This window comes from Prionailurus viverrinus, chromosome E3, assembly GCF_022837055.1.
Source record: "Prionailurus viverrinus isolate Anna chromosome E3, UM_Priviv_1.0, whole genome shotgun sequence".
Classification (NCBI taxonomy): Eukaryota; Metazoa; Chordata; class Mammalia; order Carnivora; family Felidae; genus Prionailurus; species Prionailurus viverrinus.
The window spans coordinates 12,889,620-12,914,315 of NC_062576.1; the positions used below are offsets into that span (position 1 = coordinate 12,889,620).

Genomic DNA, 24,696 nt, shown 5'->3' on the forward strand with positions numbered 1-24,696 from the left:
GGGCCATTAGAAGCCAGAGGACAATAATGAGGCCAGAGCTGGTGGGGCTGCAGTGTGGAAGGAGGAAAGAAACAGCAGTCTTGGGGCACAGAACTGAGCAGATGGGCAGAAGCCTGTACGGGATGTGAGGGAGAAGGAAGGACTAAAAGCTACTCCAAGCTGTTCCTCTCTGATGCAGGGGTGGAGGAGATCCTATCGACTGACAAAGGAATGCAGGGGACAGAAGAGATCTGGGGAGAAGAGAACGTCATAAATTCCATTTACAAGGTCTCTGTGGCATCCAGGGTGCCCATTAGGCAGCTAGAAATCCAGGTCTGGAGCTGAACAAAGAAGCCAGAAGTACAGCTGGGGGGATGGGCACCTCTGTACGCAGGTCCGGGTTCCATCCAGGCTGTGGTAAGATGGCCAAAGCGGGCGTTGGGCGGGAAGGGGGGCGGGGATTAACTGAGGAAAGAGCCAGCACAGAAACTTGACCTCCCTATTTCAAATGGGCTTGGCGATGGAAAAGCAAGAAAAGAGACAGCGAGAAGGAGGAAGGCTGTAGAAGTTACAGCCCAGCAGGACTTAACAAAGAGTCTATAGCATCCTGGTGCCAGCGATGCCATGTCTCCAGCATCACAAAGTCTTCTGACCACACCACGCTGAAGGGCAGGTGTCGGTGCTGATCACTGTCTGTTCCCAGGTCCATTGGCTGTCCTTCCCCGTTCAGCCCCAATTCCGCCAGTTACACCTCCCAGGCTCCTTTGCCCAGCGGCTTCTGGTTAATTTCTGCCAAAGAGAGGCACTGGCAGGAGGCTGGAGGGAGGAGAGCCTTCCTTGCCCCCTCCTCCTCCCCATCTCTGCCTTCTGTGGCTCCTCGTCAGACCTGTGCTTACGGTTCCCACCAGGCACCCAACACCTCACAACGACTTCCAACTTCCCAAATGGATTTCCCTCTATTGAACTGGCTGGTGAACCCTCAGTAGCCCTGGCTGGTGGCCGCTTGATAAACATATGCTAATGCATCACGTTCTCTCCCCCTAACTCATTTCAGTCTTCAGAATCCTATTCAGGCCGGGATTATCCAAGTTGGTATTAACAAAGCCTTCCATTTAAAAGTTAAGGGGAAACATAATTTTAAAAGAAGCAGTGAGGGAAGATAAAGCTAAAATAAATAAATTGTAAAACATAAAGCAGGAGAATGATAAAGTAGTTTAAATGCTGTTTTCTTGATAAGACTCTGAAAATAAACAAACTTCTGACAAATATAATTAAGGGAACATTTTTAATTAGAAATGAGGAAGGAGATGGAACAAAAATGGAGAAAATAGATGTTTTTCCTCCAAATCCAACGAGGATGTTGTAGGCTAATAAGTGGAAATCTTCAATGAAATGAATAATTTCTACAAACATATAGATTACTAAAAATAACTCAAGAAGTATAAATCTAAACAGAATAATAACCAAGGAAGAAATTGGGGAAATTATCTGATAACAACCTAAAAAATGTACTTGGTCCCAGCGTTTCCACAAGAACAATTTTCACACTTTTAAGAGGCAGATAATTCCGATGTTGTATAAAACATCCCGAGTACGAAAGGAGATAAGAATACCTTTATGTCCATTAGGCAAGCATGATCTTCTCCCGAAAGCCCGATAAAGGTAAAACACACAAAAAGAAAATTATAGTCACATATCACAGTGAATATGAATAAGAAAACTTAAATAAAACCCTCCCCTCTAAAAAGGAACTTGTTTTACTGTATTGCTTCAGATCTTTAGAGGCCAGATAAGTTCTAGGGTTTTTTTTTTTCTTGCAACCACTTCACTGAGATATATTTCTTACACCATAAAAAATGTGGAGCACCTTACAAATGTGGGGGCCATCCCGGCACGAGGAGCCAGGCTAATCTTCTCCGTATCCTTCCAATCTTAGCATGTGTGCTGCTAACACGCCAGCACAAGGGATGATAACTTTATAAGTTAACTTGGAAGAGACTACAAAGGATGGGCAGCTTGTACATTTTGAAAGTAAATAACCATTTGGCAAGGCTAGAACTAAAACCGAAGGGAAAGTATCATCTGGAGAAAAGATTCACAGCAAATACGGAAAGGGTTCATTTCTCTGTTATGTAAAGAGTTTATGTATCTTGACACCAAAAACTTAAATCCCTAATATGTAAACTGGCAAAGAACTGAAGAAGATGATTCATGAAAACAGAGATGCTATGAGTAAACAAGCATGTGGGGAAATGTGCAACTTCGCTTATAGTCGAGCAAATGTCCACCCAAATAATGCTGTAGCATCTTACAGCCACTACCTTCGAGGGACCTTAGAAATCATTTGGTATTAAGCATAAGAGACTCTTAAAAACTGAGAACAAACTGAGGGCTGATGGGGGGTGGGAGGGAGGGGAGGGTGGCTGATGGGTATTGAGGAGGGCACCAGTTGGGATGAGCACTGGGTGTTGTATGGAACCCAATTTGACCATAAATTTCATATATTGAAAAATAAATTAAAAAATAAAAAAATAAAAAATAAAAGAAATTATTTGGTATTACAACATGGCGGTGAAACTAGTCCCCTCACGCACCGTTGGTTGCCATATGATCTGGTATCATCTCTTGGTAATCCATACCAGGAACCGTCTTAAAACTCCATAATATATCCCTTTCTCCTAAGGGATTTATGAAGAATATAAAAAATAAAGGTAGAGGAGATATTCATGGCAACATCACTCTGACAACCAAAGTCAGTAAATAAAAGATGATCTAAATGCAACAACAGAATTCTTAAGGAAGGGTTGTAATTATTGTTTTTAATTACAATAAAAATCACCGTTTATCAACTACCCTCAGATACATCACTTCTTTGAGTCCTGAGCAGTCTCAGGAGGTAGGTAGGAATTACTAAGTAAGAATCAGAAAAAATACGTGGTTCGCCCCAAATCGCACAATCGGTGGCTTTCGAACAACCGCTCCCAAATCCCATGGTCTTTCGATGTTAAAGGATGGGTATGAGCCTCTGCTCTGAGCCTCGGTTTCCTCATCCATGAAGGAAGGATGATGCAAATACTACAGAGTGATGATAAACTTTAAACGAAGCTCTTACATGGCTGTGAAACTCTTAGCGTGGGGTGTAGCACACAGCCAGGACTTGATTATTAAGAATAATACTGTCTCTCTGTCTCTCTGTCTCTCTGTCTCTCTGTCTCTCTCTCTCTCTCAAAATAAATAAACATTAAAAAAATAAAAAATAAAGGGGAGCGCCTGGGTGGCTCAGTTGATTAAGCATCCAACCTCGGCTCGGGTCATGATCTCGCAATTTATGGGTTCAAGCCCTGCATTGGGCTCTGTGCTGACAGCTCAGAGCCTGGAACCTGCTTCGGATTCTGTAGCTCCCTCTGTCTCTGCCCTCCCCCGCTCATGTGTGCTCTTTCTCTCTCAAAATAAATAAATAAACTAAAAAAAAAAAAAAAGAATACTGATAATATAAAATTGTACCGATTCAATATGATTACAGCAATGTAAATAAACATCGCAAGTACACAAGGCCCAGACAGAATAAAGAATAATGAAAATGGGGGCAGCGGGAGCGAGGCAAGTGTATAAAAAAGCACTTTTCTTTGAGTTATTTTGGTTTTAGTACAACAGGTAGAAATCTGGAGGGAAACAAAATTAGAAGATACAAAATCTCCTCAAATGAATTGGCATTTGGGGGGGGATCCTAGTATGAAATCTGGGATCCCTGCATCTACAACATTTGAAATCCTAAACTCAGCACAAGCGCCCCCTGGAGACACCACGTGGTATGTGGGGACCGCTCGCAGATGCCCTGTTCCACTGGCCCAAGGGACCAAGGACGCGTGTATTGGCCTCAATAATATACTAATGCTAGTGATTGGATTCCTTAAAGATGAACCTTTTTTTTTTTTCTTAAAAAAGAGACTCAGAAGCATCTCAAAAAAAACCTCCAGGTAGTTGGGAATGGGTGCAAGTCCACTCCTGATGAACAGCAGCGTTCCAGGGGAGCGGCTTGGCAGTGAGGAAGGTCACCTTCAGGACCCAGCAGAATGTTGTTACTTCTCCCTTTGGTCATGTGACCAGAATCTCCCCTCAGTGAGCAGGATAGACTGAGCCAGCATCAGCTTCCAGCTTTAAATCTGCCAATGGGAATAATTCCAACTCCTGGAGAGACAGGTGTCAGAGTAATGAGGGAGAGAGCTGGAGGCATGCCTTGGCTTTTCCTCCCAAAGGTCGGCAAGGTCCGAAAATTTCCACCCATTACAAAGGCATACGTGGCAAGTTATTCTGTTGTCAGTTCCCGCATTCACCGGCTTGTGAAGGACAACTAGGATTAGGTGTAGCTGGGGGATAGAAAGGGAATCCATCCAGGCCGTGGTCTTGAGCTTGATTCATGAACAACTGTCTACATGAGTCAGAACTTACGCGGCTAGTATATGAGCTCCAAAAAAAGGAGTGACACGTTCAGCAAAGGATATAAATGAAGAAGGGAAATGTCAGGGGATGACCCAGAGCCCGGCGTGACCAGAGGCTGAATCCCACCGAGCTCAAACTCCTATGTCCACGTACCTACTCCCCTTGGGATGCCAAAGAGGCACCTCAAATTTAATGGCGAACACCAAGCTCACAGTCTTTGCCCTCGCCTGCTCTGCCAATAGCCTTCCCGTCTCAGGTAAGAGCCACGCCATCCTGCCAGGCCCTCAGACTCCTCTCTCTCTCTCATATCTCACATCCAACCCATCAGAAAACCCCACCCATGTGCTCATTCTACAAGATATATCCCAATTCCTCCCCCCTTCTCCTCACCATCACTACCACCATCCCAATCTAAACCAGCACGGTCCCTTGCCTATCTTCCTGTTAGCCTCTTAACTGGTCTCCCCACTTCCACTTTTGTACCCCACTCACTCTGTTCTCAACACGGCAGCCAGAGGGATCCTCTGAAAGTCAAAGTGACATGACACCTTAAAAAAACAGATCAGTCAAAGAACTAATAAATTGGATTTTGCCAAAATTAAGATCTACCCTTCAGAAGACATTGTTAAGGGGCACCCGGGTAGCTGAGTTAGTTGGTTGAGCGTCCAACTCTTCATTTTGGCTTGGGTTGTGATCCCAGGGTCCTGCGATCAAGCCGTGCATCAGGCTCCATGCCGAGTGGGGAGCCTGATTGGGATTCTCTCTCTCCCTCTGCCCCTCTCCCCAACTCACTCTCTCTCTTTCTCAAAAAAGACAAAAATGAAATAAAATTTAAACAACAAGCGACAGATCAGGAGAATATTTGCAAAGCATGTATCTGACCATGGACTTAAATCCAGAATATGTAAAGAACTCTCAAAGTTCAAAAATAAGAAAATAAGCAACCCAATTTAAAAACTGGGCAAATGATTTGAACAGACACTTGATCAAAAAAAGATATCTGGGTAGTAAATACATCTCAACACGAATAGTTGTGAGATAATGCAAATTACAACCACAATAAAATACTACTACCCTGGGAATGCAAGCTGGTGCAGCCACTCTGAAAAGCAGTATGGAGTTTCCTCAAAAAACTAAAAATAGAACTACCCTACGGCCCAGCAATTGCACTATTAGATATTTATTCAGGGGATACAGGTGTGCTGTTTCGAAGGGACACATGCACCCTCACGTTTATAGCAGCACTATCAACAATAGCCAAAGTATGGAAAGAGCCCAAATGTCCATCGATGAATGAATGGATAAAGATGTGGTACATATATGCCATGGAGTATTGCCCGGCAATCAAAAAGAAGGAAATCTTGCCATTTGCAACTACGTGGATGGAACTGGAGGGTATTATGCTAAGTGAAATTAGTCAGAGAAAGACAAAAATCATAGGACTTGACTCCTATGAGGACTTTAAGAGACAAAACAGATGAACATAAGGGAAGGGAAACAAAAATAATATAAAAACAGGGAGGGGGACAAAACAGAAGAGACTCATAAATACGGAGAACAAACAGAGGGTTACTGGAGGGGGTGTGGTAGGGGGGACGGGCTAAATGGGTAAGGGGCACTAAGGAATCTACTCCCGAAATCATTGTTGCACTATATGCTAACTAACTTGGATGTAAATTAAAAAAAATAAAAATCAATTAAAAAAAAATACTATTACCCAGCTATTAGAAATAACTAAAATTAAAATAACCGATCATGCCATTATGTTGGCAAGGATGTGGAGCAACCAGATCTCTCCAACTGGTAACAGGAGTGGAAAATGGTACAATCACATTGGAAAAGCATTTGACGATTCCTGTAAAAGTTAAACCTATATCCACCATATGATCTAACCATTACACTCTTAGTCATTTACTCTAGAGAATGGAAAGTGGATTCCCACGCAGAGACTTGTACAGGAATGTTCAGAGCAGCTTCTTTTTTTTTTTAAGAAAGAGAATATGCAAAGTGGGGGAGAGGGGCAGATGGAAAGAGAGAGAGAATTCATACTTGGTACAGAGCCTGACTTGGGGCTCAATCCCATGTCCCTGGGATCATGACCTGAGCAGAAATTAAGAGTCAGATGCTCAACCAACGGAGCTACCCAGGCGTCCCAGAGCAGCTTCATTTTTAATAGCCAACAACTGGAAATGATCCAAACCTCCAGAGAAACTGGATAAAAAAATTATGGTATGCCCATACAATGGAATAATACTCAAGAATAAAAAGGAATGAACTATTGACACCACATGGATGAACCTTAAAATAATTATGCTGTGGGAAAGAGACCAGGCAAAAGAAGAGTACATATTGTATGATTCCATTTATATAAAATTCTAGAAAAAAAATCTATAATGACAGAAAGCAGATCAGTGGCTACTTAGGGACAAGTGACAGGGAAGGAGAAGAGGAGCAAAAGGGAGAAATCACAAAGAAGGATGAGGATATTTTGGGGCATACAGGATGTGTTGACTGCCTTGATTTGGGGGATGGTTTCACAGATTGTATCTATCTATATACATACATATACATATATAAAAAATAGATTATATATATTATAGATCATACATAAAATAATATTACATTTTAGGTATTATATTTTCTAAGTTATATGATATATATTTATATATTATATTATATATAGATTATAATACATTATAATATTATATTATAATATAGTTATAATCTAGATCATATATAATTCATGTATAATATATACAGATTATATATTATATAAAATTTTATATATGATAATATGTATGTAGATTTTATATACTTCTCTATGTAAATGTATTTATAGAAGCACACACATGCCAGAAGTTATCAAATTGCCGCAGGCAACAAAAGTAAAAGTAAATAAATGAGACTTCATCAAAAGTAAAAAATATCTGTGCATTAAAAGACCCAGTCCAATCAACAGAGTGAAAATGCAACCTACAGAATTAGAGAAATATCCATACATCTGACACAGGATTAATATCCAGAATATATAAAGAACTTCTACAATGCAACTACAAAAAAATTATATATATTATATATAAAATATATATAATTTTATTTATTTTACATTATATATATACATATATATGTATATACATACACACACACACACACACACACACACACACACACATACATACACAAATAACCTGGTTAAAATTGGGCAAAGGACTTGAATAGACATCTTTTCCAAAAAGGTATACAAATGGCCAGCAAGCACATGAAAAGGTGCCCAACATCACTCATCATTAGGGAAACACAAATCAAAACCATAATGAGATACTACCTCATACCCATTAGAATAGCTACTGTTTAAAACAATGTAGAAAATAGCAAGTGTGTTTAAGGATGTGGAGAAGTGAGAACACGTGTGCACTGTTGGTGGGAATGTAAGATGTTGGAGCTACTATGGAAAACAGTGCAGTGATTCTTAAAAAAATTAAAAATGAAATTATCATCTGATCCAGCAATTCCACATCGGGGTTTATACCCAAAAGAATTGAAAGCAGGGTCTCTAAGAGATATTTGTACACCCATGTTCATAGCAGCATTGTTGCTAACACTTAAATCATGGGAGCAATGCAAGTATCCACTGACACATGAATGGCTAAATAAAATATAATATATCCAAATAATGGAATATTATTCATCTAAAAGCTGGAAACTGTGACACATGCTACAACATGAATGAACCTTAAGGACATTATGCAAAGTGAAACAAGACAATCACAAAAAGACAATGTATGATTCCACCTGTAGGAGATACCTAGAGTGGTCAAGTTCAGCATCAAAAAGCAGAATGGTGGATGCGGGCAGGTAAGGGGAGGGGCAAATGGAGAGTCCTTATTTAATGGGTATAGAGTTCTTATTTGGCAGGATGATATTGGTTGTACAACATGAATGGTCTCAACACTAATGAATTCTACATGTAAAAGTGGTTAAGATAGAAACTTTTATTATCGGGATAGAAGGAACATACTTAAAGATCATAAAAGCCATTTATGAAAAGCCCACAGCTAACATCATCCTCAACGGGGAAAAACTGAGAGCTTTTTCCCTGAGATCAGGAACACGACAAGGATGCCCACTCTCACCGCTGCTGTTTAACATAGTGCTGGAAGGTCTAGCATCAGCAATCAGACAACAAAAGGAAATCAAAGGCATCAAAATTGGCAAAGATGAAGTCAAGCTTTCGCTTTTTGCAGATGACATGATATTATACATGGAAAATCCGATAGACTCCACCAAAAGTCTGCTAGAACTGATACATGAATTCAGCAAAGTTGCAGGATACAAAATCAATGTACAGAAATCAGTTGCATTCTTATACACTAACAATGAAGCAACAGAAAGACAAATAAAGAAACTGATCCCATTCACAATTGCACCAAGAAGCATAAAATACCTAGGAATAAATCTAACCAAAGATGTAAAGGATCTGTATGCTGAAAACTATAGAAAGCTTATGAAGGTAATTGAAGAAGATTTAAAGAAATGGAAAGACATTCCCTGATCATGGATTGGAAAAATAAATATTGTCAAAATGTCAATACTACCCAAAGCTATCTACACATTCAATGCAATCCCAATCAAAATTGCACCAGCATTCTTCTCAAAACTAGAACAAGCAATCCTAAAATTCATATGGAACCACAAAAGGCCCCGAATAGCCAAAGGAATTTTGAAGAAGAAGACCAAAGCAGGAGGCATCACAATCCCAGACTTTAGCCTCTACTACAAAGCTGTCATCATCAAGACAGCATGGTATTGGCACAAAAACAGACACATAGACCAATGGAATAGAATAGAAAGCCCAGAACTAGACCCACAAACGTGTGGCCAACTCATCTTTGACAAAGCAGGAAAGAACATCCAATGGAAAAAAGACAGCCTCTTTAACAAATGGTGCTGGGAGAACTGGACAGCAACATGCAGAAGGTTGAAACTAGACCACTTTCTCACACCATTCACAAAAATAAACTCAAAATGGATAAAGGACCTGAATGTGAGACAGGAAACCATCAAAACCTTAGAGGAGAAAGCAGGAAAAGACCTCTCTGACCTCAGCCGGAGCAATCTCTTACTCGACACATCCCCAAAGGCAAGGGAATTAAAAGCAAAAGTGAACTACTGGGACCTTATGAAGATAAAAAGCTTCTGCACAGCAAAGGAAACAACCAACAAAACTAAAAGGCAACCAACGGAATGGGAAAAGATATTTGCAAATAACATATCGGACAAAGGGCTAGTATCCAAAATCTATAAAGAGCTCACTAAACTCTACACCCGGAAAACAAATAATCCAGTGAAGAAATGGGCAGAAAACATGAATAGACACTTCTCTAAAGAAGACATCCGGATGGCCAACAGGCACATGAAAAGATGTTCAGCGTCGCTCCTCATCAGGGAAATACAAATCAAAACCACACTCAGGTATCACCTCACGCCAGTCAGAGTGGCCAAAATGAACAAATCAGGAGACTATAGATGCTGGAGAGGATGTGGAGAAATGGGAACCCTCTTGCACTGTTGGTGGGAATGCAAATTGGTGCAGCCGCTCTGGAAAGCAGTGTGGAGGTTCCTCAGAAAATTAAAAATAGACCTACCCTATGGCCCAGCAATAGCACTGCTAGGAATTTATCCAAGGGATACAGGAGTACTGATGCATAGGGGCAATTGTACCCCAATGTTCATAGCAGCACTCTCAACAATAGCCAAATTATGGAAAGAGCCTAAATGTCCATCAACTGGTGAATGGATAAAGAAATTGTGGTTTATATACACAATGGAATACTACGTGGCAATGAGAAAAAATGAAATATGGCCTTTTGTAGCAACGTGGATGGAACTGGAGAGTGTGATGCTAAGTGAAATAAGCCATACAGAGAAAGACAGATACCATATGGTTTCACTCTTATGTGGATCCTGAGAAACTTAACAGGAACCCATGGGGGAGGGGAAGGAAAAAAAAAAAAGAGGTTAGAGTGGGAGAGAGCCAAAGCATAAGAGACTGTTAAAAACTGAGAACAAACTGAGGGTTGATGGGGGGTGGGAGGGAGGAGAGGGTGGGTGATGGGTATTGAGGAGGGCACCTTTTGGGATGAGCACTGGGTGTTGTATGGAAACCAATTGGACAACAAATTTCATAGATTAAAAAACAAACAAACAAAAAAAAAAACAAAAAAAAAACCTGGGAATGAAATATGCAAAAAAAAGAGAAACTTTTATTATGAGTATTTTACCATAATTCAAACATTTTTTAATGATCAAATTGTGCACTTCAAACATGTGGAGTTTACTCTATGTCACTTTTATCTCAATAATGCTGTTTTCAATTCATTTTATTTTATTTTTTAAAATTAAATAGGACCGGGGCACCTGTCTCCCTCTCTCTCTGTCCCTCCTCCACTCATGCGCTCTCTCTCTCTCTCTCTTAAGAAAAAATAAACATTAAAAAAAAATTTTTTTTAATTAAATAGGATCATATCCTTTCTCTGCTCCAAACTTTCCGTGGGCTTCCCATCCCATTCAGAAGAAAAAGTCAAAGGTGTCAGAATGAGGCCCTAAGATGATCTGGCCCTGAAACCAACATACCCACCCCCACCCTCTCCCCACCCCAGCTACCCTGCTTTCTTCCTGTTTCTCAAACTCACCGGGTACACCTTCAGGACATTTCCAGGTCCTGCCTGCTTTGCCTGGGAAGCTTTTCCAGGCTGAGGCTCTCTGTCCTCAGCTCTTTCAAGTCTTTATTCAAATGTCCCTCCCCCTCCCAGTGGGACCTCCCTTGACCTGGTGTTTACAACTGGAATGCCTCCCCATGCCATAGGTCCCAGCCCCCTTTTCTGAGTTATTTTTCTATTTAACACTATTTCTACGATCACTGTTTAATGTACCACATTTTACTTATGTATTCTATCTGTGTTTCTACCCACCACCATTAAGCTCAGAGAGACGGGGACCTTTTGTGGTTTTGTTCATTGATTACATCCCCCCGCAACTGTCTGGTGCCTGGCACACACTAGGTGCTTGATAAATTTGTTGAATAAATGAATGAATGAGTGAATGAGTAAAGGAAGGAAGGAGGAACATTATATGACCTTGACAACCAGGCCTAAGGATCCTTTACGAGGGCACCCGACCCACTCTATATAGCGGGACATCTGTCAAGCTTTATGATTTAAAAAGCACATAGTTGGGGCCCCTGGGTGGCTCAATCAGGTAAGCATCCAACTTGGCTCAGGTCATGATCTCGCAGTTTGTGAGTTGGAGCCCTGCACTGGGCTCTGTGTGAACAGCTCGGAGCCTGGATCCTGGTTCGAATTCTTTCTCTCCCTCCCTCTCTCTCTCTCTCTCTCTCTCTCTCTGCCCCTCCACCCCCAAAACTAAATAAACATTAAATAAATAAATAAATAAATAAATAAATAAATAAATAAATAAAAGCGCTTTGCACAGACTCGACCCTTTCTGACCCTCACGACGGTGCTCTGGTGTGATGTCCTTATCCTTGTCTTTCTTACAAAGAGGTGGAAGCTCAAAAAGGCCAACTCGTTGAAGATCAAGGGGCCACAAATGGCAGAGCCAGCATTTAAACCAAGAATTTGCCACCAGCCGCCGAACCCCACGCTGCCGCCCTAAGCACGTCCATTTTTTTCAACTTTCATAGTCTTTCACTTCACTCATGATGGCATTGCTGACAGATTTTAACAGTTCAGTAGTTAACCCTTGTCCCATAAATTTCTATTTGTCACACCCCAAACTCGATACTTGAGAAGGCTACCCTTCTGGTTTTTAAATGGAAATTGATGAGATCGTGTGCAGGAGCTGCAAACCCTCTCCTGAATCTCTCCGTCTACCTTGAGGCAAAAATAGAAAAGTCAGAAGCACCCAGAGCTGCGGGTCTTTGCCACTCCAGCACGGAATCGAGCGATCGTATGCCGGCATCGCCAGGCCCTGGCACCCCCACACTTCGAAGGTCAGAGGCTTGGTTGGACAGCCACGGCGTACAAAGAAAGGAGTCCAGCTGGAGACACCCATTTGTGGAGAGCACTCTCCCCTCGCGGCTCGAGGTGGCCTGATGTCTCCGAGCGTCCAGAAAAGAACACAAACAAACAGATTTTTATGAGGTCTGTAACCCAATTGACAGAGGCGAGCTCTCTCAGCCTGGAAATGTCCCTGCTCTGAACCAGTTGCCTTGCCAACAAGCCACATGTTTCCACTCTGCAGAATCCAATTTCTGAGCAACGTGACAGTGACAGGCCCAGAGACATGATACACAATTCCAAGGTGCCTTTGAACACCTGCTGAATAGGGAAGAACAGTGTAGGTCCCTGGAAGTACTTAGCAACATGGGACGGATACAGGTCATGCCCGGTTTGTGCAACAGCCCCACCTACCCCACTCCACCCGGCTCCGACAGCTTGCAGATAACAGATAAACCAAGGCCAACCCGAGTGCTTTATCGCCAGCATTATACGCATCGCAGACACCTGCGTGGGATTCGCTCTTTAAATATATTAAGCGATTTAATCCGCACGACGAGCCTATGAGGGAGGTATTATTATTAGCTAATGAGGGAATGGAGATAGACACGAAAGGGTAAGTAATTTACCCTCATTCACAGAGCCAGGATTCGAACCTAGTCAGTCCTCCTCCAGAGCCCACCCCCTTAAATACTCTGTTATACTGTCATTCTCTACTGTTCCTTAACTGGTGAAGCTGAGAGTTGTCCTAGTTATCATTGCTGCGTAACAAAGCACCCCAATAGTTTATAAGGTGAAACACCCATATTATGATGCTCATGGAGAGTGTGGGCCAGGAATTTGGACAGGACACAGTGGGGACAGCTTGTCTCTGTCCACAAGGCCTAGCTGGGGCATCAGCTAAAACAATTCAAAGGCGAGAGTAACTCAACAGCTGGGGATCATACCATCCGAAGGCATCTTTACACACATGTCTGGCAGTTGATGCTAGAGTCCCACCGTCACCCCAGATGAGTGTCTCTCCTGGAACACCTATGTGGGGCCTCTCTGTGTGATCTGAGCTTCCTCTCTGCGTGGTAGATGGGTTCTAAAAGAACTGTCCCCAAAGGTACAAAGTAGGTCTGTCAATTTCTTTTTTTTTTTTTTAATTTTTTAAACATTTATTTATTTTTGAGACAGAGACAGAGCATGAACGGGGGAGGGTCAGAGAGAGAGGGAGACACAGAATCCGAAGCAGGCTCCAGGCTCTGAGCTGTCAGCACGGAGCCTGACGCAGGACTCGAACTCACGGACCGTGAGATCATGACCTGAGCCGAAGTCGGACGCTTCACCGACTGAGCCACCCAGGTGCCCCTAGGTCTGTCAATTTCTTAAGACCAAGACCCAGAAAGTGGCACAGTATCACTTCCACCGTATTCTATTGGTCAGGAAGTCACAGAGTCCGGATTCAGTGGGAGGGCACACAGACCCTACATCTCAAAGAAGTCTGGGGTCATCGTTTAAATGGACCGATGGGACCATTTGGTCCGACCTCTTCAAGCTGTAGCAGGGCAATCGAGCTCAGAGATGTTTAGTCATCTGTCCAAGATCACATAACTTGGAAGTGGTAGTGATAGGCCAGCACCCAAGTGTTTTCATGCCCTGTCACTCTACACCTCTGCTTCTCACTTGACTGTACATTAGACTCACCTGGGGAATTTTTTAAAAATGCTGATGTCCCGGTTCTACCTGCAGAGATTCTGATTTGTTGGGAGTGCAGCCTGGCCATGGGGGCTTTTAGAGCTCTCTAGGGACTTGCAGCCCAGGCATGGGCTTTTTTAGAGTTCTCAGGGGAATTTCATCTGCAACAGTGTGAGAACCACGCTCTGTGCAATCCCCCAAGATGGCTCCATGAGGATAACACCCAAGACTGTTTCACCATGGCTCGCCATTTACAGAATCTTAGCCTGCTGTGGGGACATTTCCACAAAGAACAGATTTATGACACCTTCACCTGGTTCGCAAACTTCATCCTGAACCATCTGTCCTCCTCCTTCTTGCTAGCTATCTTTATTTCCTCAGCTCCTGCCTCTCCTCCCCCTCAAGTACCCCTCAGGAGCAACACTTTTCTTTGAACACTCAACTCCCCAACTGAGTCAAGTCCACTCTTGGCCATTATTTGCAAAGGCCACGAACTTGGTTCTGCCACAGAGCCTGCCTGGGATTGTCTCTGCCCCTCCCCCCACCTCTCTCATAATAAATAAATAAACTTAAAAAAATAAAAATAAACAGTTGGTTCTGTGAATCCATTAGGCAATTTTGTGGGGAACAAAATCCATCCACCTGATCATTTCATGGAAATAACTGGTCAGTTGTATCACATGTCATACGTGGTAGAAAACTGCCCAAACGCATTGGTCTAAACAAGTATTTTCAGTGTTTCTCCTTAGATTTAGATGCTCATGAAGGCCGAATAAAAAATTTATAAGAGGAGGAGGCTTTCTGGTGTTGCTACTCTACTGGATTTACTGATTTATATTAGGTCAGAAGATCTCCATAGTTTTATCATATGCACCTACCTTCTGAGAATACTTTTATAAAATATATTTGTTCTTCACTTTACACAGAGGAGTCTTTCCAAACTTCCCAATGTTTTTGTAAATTGGACTCTATTGTAAACATTCTGAAGAACAGGTATTTAAAGGAACTCTTTATATTATTATACTATTATATACTATATATATTATATAATATTATATACTATTATTATTATATTACTATATATTATATATGTAATAGTGTATTATACTATTCCCTCTGCTTTTGTGTATGTTGGAAATTGACTACGATAAGATTAAAAAGGAAGGAAGGGGGAGGGGGAGAGAGAGAGAGAGAGAGGTAAGAGAAGAACAGGTCAGTCTTTTTGTTTTAACTTTATTTATTTATTTTGAGAGAGAGAGAGCCTGTGGCGTGAGTGAAGGAGGGGCAGAAGGAGAGAGACAGAACTCTAAGCAGGCTCTCTGCTAACAGCATGGAGCCCAATGTGGGGCTTGAACTTACGAACCACGAGATTATGACCTGAGCCAAAATCGAGAGTCAGACACCTAACCACCTGAGCCACCCTGGTGCCCTGGCCTGGTCAGTCTTCAGGGATTCTACGGTAGAGTAAAAAATCTTTAGGCAAGGTAATACGAATAACACACTCCTTTCAAAAGTAAATCTGTATTATTTCTATGTATGTGTGTATTTCTATGTGTGTAGTACGTGTGTGTTTTCAAGTTGTATACATGTACGTGTAAGTATACATGAAACACATGTGTGATATATGTGATACATGGGAAACATACATATCATATATGTTTTGTAAATTCTAAGTTCCCTAGTCTGGCATTCTAAAACTCGAAAGCGATTATTCTTACAAAGCATTTGTCTCCTTCAGTCTTGACTTCTCTCTGTCTCTGGGTCTTGCTCCTGGGCAAGTGAGAGGTTCACATCCACCTTGGTTTGTAAAAATCCCACCTGCTTTATAGGTACAGTAAAACCTTGGATTGCAAGTAACTTGTTCTGCGAGTGTTCCACAAGGTTTCTAACGAATTTTAATTTGATAAACAAGTGATGTCTTGCAATACAAGTAGTACGTGATGCCAAACGTCACATTATCACAACTGAGACAATGGTTCGTCTCTCTCTCTCTCGCTCTCTGTCTCTCTCTTTCTCCCTTGCTGCGGATTTGTGGGTGATCATCTCCCATGCTCGGATGCTCGGCCTCAGGCCGCAGTGGTTGACATAAATCAGTGATGTTTCAGAACGTTGGAAGGTGCCCACAACTAGGATTAGCGTATTTTTTTGTGACTTCCAAGCACCTGTGGACAGTCCTTTGCTTTTCCAGACAAGAGGAAGCTTAAGAATGCTTTGCTTCATTCTAGATCAGGCTGCCCGCAGACAGAGACCCTTTCCTCTGCTGCCTGATTGCCAGTTACATTAAACACAGTATATGACAAGAGTTTATTAATACTGTACGGTAATCAACATCCGTGAGAGCATATACGATGGCCCCCATGCAGACAAAGATTCCATTGAGCCAATAGATAGTGATTCTGTTAGTGATAGTGACAGACATAATTCTCCCTCTTGTCTCCCTCACACCAGCCACGAAGCTTTTCAAAGATAAGTGCAGGTTCATTCGTTTATTTTTCTTGATATTTTGTATTTTCTTTATTATTTTGTATTGTATTACAGTATTGTAATCATTTTTATGTGAATATTTTTGGGTTATGGAACAGATCATCTGAGCTTCCATTATTTCTTATGGGAACATTCGCTTTAATATACAAGTGCTTTAGATCACAAGCACATTTCTGGAACGAATTATGCTCGCAAAACAAGGTTTTACTGTACACGTGTATACTTCACGACGTAGTCTGGCTTCGGGCGGACGCAGCGACTTTCTACACAGCCTGAGATCACTTCTTCCACCTGTCCTTCCTCTGCCTGGGTGATCCTATGAACTCCCAGTCCCGCTCCAGTCCATGGCTCAGAGTTAATCAGTTCTTCCTTAGTGCCCCGTTCACTGAGGTAAATTCCACGAGGCACTGCTTTGTTTATGAGGCACTCATCCGTGTGGATTCCCCGGGACTGGAGAGACAAGACAGGGAAGGCACCACAAGCCCGAACACCAACAGGCGAGCGCAGCCCAGAAGCAGGAGCATGCACGATGTCAGAAACAAGAGGAAGGCAGCATTCTGGAAAGCCACTGAGGACACCCTGAAGACCCGAGATGGCGTCTCACTCTTGCGATTTTATTTTTATTTGCTTCTTCCTCTCTGCTGCACATAGCTAGCTGGGTGGGCACTTAAAGCCCCGTTGTCAAAACTCAACAGCCGGTGACATGATGCCCTAACTCCTAATCCAGATTCTCTTGACAGAATTCTTTTCATTAAGAGTATGAACTAAAAGACCCAAAGGCAAGGCTTCATCCTTCATCCCTAACCATATTTTCCCCAGAATACTTTAGTCAAAGAGAATCCAGGCCTCTTTAGCCCCTTTGTAGGACCATCTGAGGAAGAAATGCAAAGGACCATTTCCCAAAGGGGAGAGCTGCGTTATATGAACCTGCTATAGCCACCTGGCCTTCTTTTAAATACTTCCTTCCCACCAGAAATATCATCACTAATGTCACACACACACACACACGCACGCACGCACGCACGCACGCACTTTTTTAAGTATTAAAAGAATAAAGGAGTTTTTTTTTTAATCGGTCAACATGAATGTCCATAGAATACTTTCTAGCGAAATCTCTGGGCAGAAAATGACATAACTGTAAATGTTGCCTTTGTAAGCTGCGGGACAGTCATTTTTATATGTAAGTAAATATGTAACAGAGTATAGTCCATGAAGGATAGAAATCAGATACTGGCCTGGTTGAAAGCCAATGCTTAAGTTAATAAAAAAAAAAAATTATCAGAAATACCAACTGGAGTGGTTTTCTTTAAATTTTTTTTTTCAACGTTTATTTATTTTTGGGACAGAGAGAGACAGAGCATGAACGGGGGAGGGGCAGAGAGAGAGGGAGACACAGAATCAGAAACAGGTTCCAGGCTCTGAGCCATCAGCCCAGAGCCCGACGTGGGGCTTGGACTCCCGGACCGCGAGATCGTGACCTGGCTGAAGTCGGGCGCTCAACCGACTGCGCCACCCAGGCGCCCCAGGAGTGGTTTTCTTTAAAGCGAAATGAGCACAAAATGGAAATGGTGTAGAAAGTCTCAGCCCTTTCTTTCCTAGCTCTTTATTTACTACTCGCCCAAGAAGATGCCTTGAATTAATGCATCCTATCAGCCAGTGGTAGATTATATTTTCTCAAAATCTCCATAATAATGATACCCATCGCACATGTACTTCTTGGCACTCCTACTGGGGGGGGGGGGGGTCTGTGGTCCCTCCTCCTGAATCTGGGAGCATCCGCGACTACAGAGGAAGCGATGCTTGGCGGCTTCCAAGGCTAGGTCAATAAAACACCTGGCTCTATTGGGATGTTTGCTCTTGAAACTGAGCCACCATCCCGTGGGGAAGCCCAGGCCACGCGGAGAGCCACGTGTGGGTGCCCCCAGCCAACAGCAACAACCACTCACATGGACACGCAGCGAGGAAGCCTTTGCGATAACTCCAGCCCCAGCCATCATCCGACCGCAAACTCATGACAGACCCTGAGCACGAATCCCTACCTGAGCCCAGCTAACCTCCAGGAGCACAAGAAATACTAATAAAGTAATTGTTGTCATGTTAAGTCCCTACATTTTGCGATAGTTTATTATGTCGCAGTAGATAACCGGAACATATCAATTGTAAAATATCAGCCATACATGATGGAATAGCCTGCACTCGCTAATAGAAGGTATTAGAAGAAAAATTGGGGCGCCTGGGTGGCGCAGTCGGTTAAGCGTCCGACTTCAGCCAGGTCACGATCTCGCGGTCCGGGAGTTCGAGCCCCGCGTCGGGCTCTGGGCTGATGGCTCAGAGCCCGGAGCCTGTTTCCGATTCTGTGTCTCCCTCTCTCTCTGCCCCTCCCCCGTTCATGCTCTGTCTCTCTCTGTCCCAAAAATAAATAAACGTTGAAAAAAAAAATTAAAAAAAAAAAAAAAGAAGGTATTAGAAGAAAAATTAATTTCATCGAGGTGGGCTGTCCACGCAATGATGAGCCTTTTTAAATTTTAGTCCTTTACAGTATTCAGGGTAGCCACACATGCATCTTCTGTGTTGATCTTGAAGAGCTCTAACAAGCTTAATAAGTGAGAGTTTAGACTCTAGAGCCCGACATACCTCGATTAGAATCCCAGGTTGGCCACATTCTGGCTGTGTGACCTTGGGCACGTCACTCCAAGCCTCTGTTTCCACATGTGCAAAATGGGGACAATAATAGCATCTGTCTCAAATGGCTCCTACCAGTGCCAAATGGGCCGATGCACACAGCATGGTACCGAGCACAGAATAAATGCCCAACGAATGCGAGGTCCTTTTAGGGTGGTACTTGATGATAATGTTAGCACGTTTCTCAAAACCAGCGTGTAATACATTTCACATCCTATATCTTCTTATAGCCCATAAGGGGCAGGACCTATAATTATTCACAATTAAAACAACCAGTTCAGACAGGGCATTTGACTTGCCCCGGATCACACAGCCTTGGGGGGCAGAAGGGAAGTCCGACAGGTATTTAAACCCTAGCCCGGATTCCTCACCTCTCCCCTTATCATGGCAACTTCTCCCCAGCGGCTTTCCAGCCTATGATGAAGCACTTCCAACTCTGGGGAACTCACCACCCACGGAGGCAGCCCTAACGATCCATTTTCCATGGGCTCTGTCTGTCGCATGCTTCTCCTTCTATTGAGCTGGAATCTGTCTCCAGGTAAGGGCCCTCCGTTGGTCTAGCTCTGCCCTGCAGGGCCCGCAGAAATAAATGTGCTCTCTCTCACATAACAGCCCTTGAATTGTTAAAGACCCAATCATGGAACCCCCACCAAGTCCTCTTTCTTCCAGACCCAACCTCCCCAGATTCCTTAGCAATTCCACCTCCAGCACTTGATCGCAAATACCCCTTCCCACCGGGGCTCCTTTCTCTGCCTCAGGCTTGACAAGAGGCATAGACTATTGATGACCGGAGAAGCTTTCTTCCTGCCCCTGGAGGCTTGTAATACATTTAGGCTTTCTCAGGATGACACATACTCCAGGAGTGCTAAGAATCACTGTCAATCTCTCTGCCCTCGTGAAGGACTCTGGCATTTCACCACGTAATCATTCTTTTTCCTCCCAAGGGGCTGCCTGCTTGAGGAAACTGTCATATTCTCTAGCCAAGGGGAGCCAAAGCGTTCTGAGGCAGATAAGTGTGCCCCTGCCATGGGGTTCCTTCCAAACACCCTTCTGATGCTTGTGGTAAAGGAGCTAAAACAACCTGCAGCCATAGATCCTGGCTTCATCCCTGTCAGGATAGGACAGGGTATGCTATGGTAACAAAGAGCCCTAAAATCTCTGGGGCTTAGCAATAAAAATTCATTTCTTATTCATGCGGATTTCACCGTGGATCTGGCAATCTCCCCAGAGTACTTTAACTTTCCAGTGGTGATGCAGGGGAGTTGCCTCTCATAGCTACATCTCAAAGACATGGCCTCCAAGATACTGCAGCAAGGGAAGAGCCCGATCTTAATCGCCTCAACCTAGAAGCATCATGGATAACTTCCGCTTACAAGTCATTGGCCAGAGCCAGCCACATGGCCCCACCTAACCTCCACTTACAGGTCATTGGCCAGAGCTACTCACATGGTCCCACCTACCTTCTTCTTATAGGTCATTGGCCAGAGCCAGTCCCATGCCCTCACCTAACTTCCGCTTGTAGGCCATTGGCCAGAGCTAGTCACGTGACCCCAGCTACCAGCAATGGAGCTGGGAAATCTGTGGATGAGCACGTTCAAGGAGTAGTGAACGTCCTGCCACACGATCTCAGCGGGCCTTTGACCCTGAAACACCTCCTCCCACCAACCCTCGGCGAATCGCTGTGATACCAAGCTTCTCACACCCCTTCCTGATGACTCAGACGTTCCTCAGCTGCCATGGTGTTTGATGGCTGCTGTCACCAATGTCACCTTCTGGGCCCCCGCATGATGGTTTTAATCGGCAGCTGCAGACAACTCCCTCCCATCCCTCTCTGCTGCCATTGACTTCCCTGACACCCTCGTCATTTCTTTTCTGAATGTGTCATCACAGTGTCCTTAACTGGCCTCCACCACGTCTCTCTGCCATACCACTGTCCTTTGTCTTCTACAAATTCAAATCGGACTATGCCCTTACTCTGTTTCAAATCCTCCCATAGCTGCAGTGCCAACAGGATAGATCCAGTCTCCTGGTTTTCCTGAAAACCCTCTTACAGCGTGGTCCCAAAGACCCTTCAGCCTCGTCACCCAACGCCCCACTCCTGTGTTCCCCACGCACAAGCCACCCCAGATTCACGCCCGCTCCCCGACGCGCCATGGCATTGCCCTGAGCGCTCTTTCCAGTCTGCATCAGCTCTAGAAACTCCATGACAACGTCTCCAGTTCTCGTCAATGAACTATCTTTCCCCTGCTCCGAGTTCCACATACCCTGTTAGTGTGCCTCGATTGTACTTCCCAATTGGTGTGTCTCCCGCCTCCACTGTGGGTTTCTCGTTGGCAGTGGCCTTGCCTCATCTCTGTCTCTCCAGCAGATGGAACAATCCCTGGCCCAGGGTACACCTCAGTTAGCATTCAATAGACCCTTGTTACCAATTATCCCCCTTCCATCTTACACTGCTGAGAAAGACGTCATTGCTTCATAGGCTGCCATGTTTTTATTCCAAAATACTAAGAAAAATAGGATATGGATAAAATAATAACAATAAAGCCTGGGCCAGGGGTTTGAAGGAGAACGTCAAATCCCCTAGAGTTTTCGTAGCATCTTGAAGACCAGAAGCTCCAGGGGCACCACTTTGACTTTCCGGATCGTTCTGAAGTGGCCTCTCCACCTCATTTGGAAAATCCTATGAGGATGGACCGAAAGTAAATGGCTGTTTTATTAACCCAGCATCGAGCTATTGCAATGCATTTCCCCTCCTGAACAGAGAGATTGCATGCTCTGAAAGGAAAGGAAAGTGTGCATGAAAGCCCTGGTTATTCAGAGGAGGAGCAGGGAGAGACTTAAAAACCCTCCAGAAAGCCTTCAGCACTGTAACTAAATGTTAATGTTTAAAGATATACCAATATTTCAGGAAGCCATTGGTAGTGCCACACTACAGCTCATTCTAGTTTTAAAGAGAAATATTTGACTTGGAGGAATGGACCCCATGCTGGCTCCAAGATAAACTTGCCTAGCGCTCTCAGGCCAATTTTAATGCTAAGAGCAGCTCCACTGGAGTAAAAGTTCATTTTTGAGAGCCAAGCTGTGAATTATGCTACAGGCGGAGCTGAGCAGTTGGTCTTTTGCTGATGAAGGCAGAAGCCTGAATATGATACAGAAGTGGAGGGGGGCGGGGGGTGCAGCCGGGGACATCCAAGGGGGATTATCGCAGAAGGTCAGACTAATTAAATCGAGAGAAGTCACCAGAGAGCCGGAGCTCCCACGCACGCCATATTCAAATGCTCTGACACATGCAGGGGTTGATAAGAAAGAGAGGGTCTGAATTGCCACTTTTCATCTGCCTGGAAAGACAACAGTCAACCAAATAAAACTTTTTAGTATTGGTTTAAGCCAGGTGGGCAGGGAAGAGTTGAAAGTGCCTCCACGCCCTAATTCTGCAGTTGACTCAGAGACAGGGAGAGTGAGGAGAGACAAGGGCCAATCTCTTGTCTCTCTGGCTACTCATTTAATGCACAGCTGCCGCGTGCCTACCGTGTGCCGGCATAGCCCTGGATGCGAGGGATAAGACAAATGAAGAAACGCTCTTCGCCTTCAAAGAGCTCACAACTGATGACCGTTTGTGTGTCGATATTATGCAGAGTGACCGAGGCTCCGCTAGAGCTATCTCAGGATTGCAAGGAGCACTTTAGGGAGAGTCTGACTGTCCAGGTAGGATGAGAGCTGGCTCCATAAAGGAAGCAACGCACGGTGTCGGGAGTGAGTCAGAATTCTCCAGTCCGTGGGTGGAAGAAACGCAAGTGGGGCAAAGGCCGCAGGACACAGTGAGGTCAGGAGGCTGAAGACCATGATCTTTTGAGAGGTTTGGAAGTACAGAGCGGGTGGGACGTAGAGATCAGGCCAAGGAATGCTGGAGAAGAGACTGATAAGGCAGGCGGGCATCAGACCCTGGAGGGCTTTGCATGCCACGCAAAAGCATTTAGAATCCGCCTTGTAGGCGATGGGGAGCCGTTGACGATTTGTAAAGGTGACAGGATCCCAAATGTATTTGCGAAAGACCCCCCCTGGCCACAGGTGGAAGATGGAAGGTCATCTAGGGAAGGGTCTCTTTTCAAGCGTGCCAGCAACAAATGCCCCAAGAGGTGGGTCTAAGCAGCAGCTTGTCTCTGGCCCCTTTTTTCCTGCTCATCCTCACAGTAGAGGTACTGTCGAACAGGCAGTTCCTGAAAACCTACTGTGTGAACCCAGCACCGTGCTGTCTGTTCTCAGAGCCCGGGGGGTTGCTGAAGCCGGCTTATCCCCACTCATGCTGGCTCTGCAGAGCCAACTGCACATCTCTTTCCAGCTTCAGTGACATCCCGTTGGTAGCTTGAAATTGGCCATTGTGGGAGGCTTTTTACACCTCGGAAATCTGTAAACGCTACAAACCAGGGCTTTTTCTTTTCCGAAGAGCCATTTATGAAACATTTTACCAGGACACCACTTGAAAAGATCCAGCCCCAGCCCTCCACCAGAGCAATCCCTACTTAAAGAGAACAAACCAATACGTATGAAATGCAAGAACAATGCAGTTTGAAATTTAGCACCCACTGAAGAAGGAGTCGTGGGGCAGTGGGGAGGAATGGGGGCAGGGGGAGAAAAGAAACCAAAGGCCTTGAGTGCCACAGCCAGCTTCTCCTCGTCTCAGACTCTGTCACTCTCATCCAAGCTGGAGGTTAATCAATTAGGCCCCATCTGCTGGTAATTCTGTCCTATGTGGTGTCACCTCCAAATATAGTTCTCAGAAATGACAGGAGACCTCAAAACCAAGCATGTTGTCAGAGGACTGCAGACATAGAAAGAGCCTCGGGGACAGACTCCAGCCCAAATTCCACTTTATTCATCCATAAAACAAGGCATCCATTAGTAGCGACTTAACTGAAAACTCACAACGAGTAACAGCAAGGTGGGAACATGATTATAGCTCCCCCCTCAGCTCAGCATACACACGAGTGTCCACATCGTGTTTACATTTGTAAATGAATGTCCCATGAGGACAGCCTGCCCTTTCTTTAGACCCTTCAGGAACACATTTTGCACAGTATCATCCAAGACCGACATAGTCCTCAGTGTTCGTGGCAGTGCCCAGTATCCAAAATGTTAACCGGAAGGAAATTCACTCAATAACAATATAAAACCATCAGATCAGGAAATACACATTCAGGCCGACTTCCAAGGCTCTACGTGAGGCGTCTGGCCACGGGTCTGAGCTGGGTTCTAGGGCCTGGGACGAAGCTGGGAGCGAGTACTGCGAAACAGCACATGAAATAAAGGCGCTCTGAAGGTCAGCGCAAGGGGATGACAGCAGAATCAAGACCCAAGCAGGTGGTCCTAAAGTCACATCAGCCAAAAGGGCCAGACGGAGCAGAGGGATCCAGAG

The 24,696-nt window shown here is 44.2% G+C and overlaps 1 long non-coding RNA gene and 1 other non-coding gene across 2 annotated transcripts in view; both read right to left on the reverse strand.

Annotated features, from left to right (window-relative positions):
- LOC125154586 (uncharacterized) overlaps positions 1–24,696 on the reverse strand; it is a 152,791-nt gene that overhangs the window by 121,339 nt on the left and 6,756 nt on the right. The gene's annotated exons all lie outside the window — the stretch shown is intronic.
- LOC125154869 (U6 spliceosomal RNA) lies at positions 1,832–1,941 on the reverse strand. Its single transcript, XR_007147962.1, has one exon. It is a non-coding gene; the product is annotated as a U6 spliceosomal RNA (small nuclear RNA).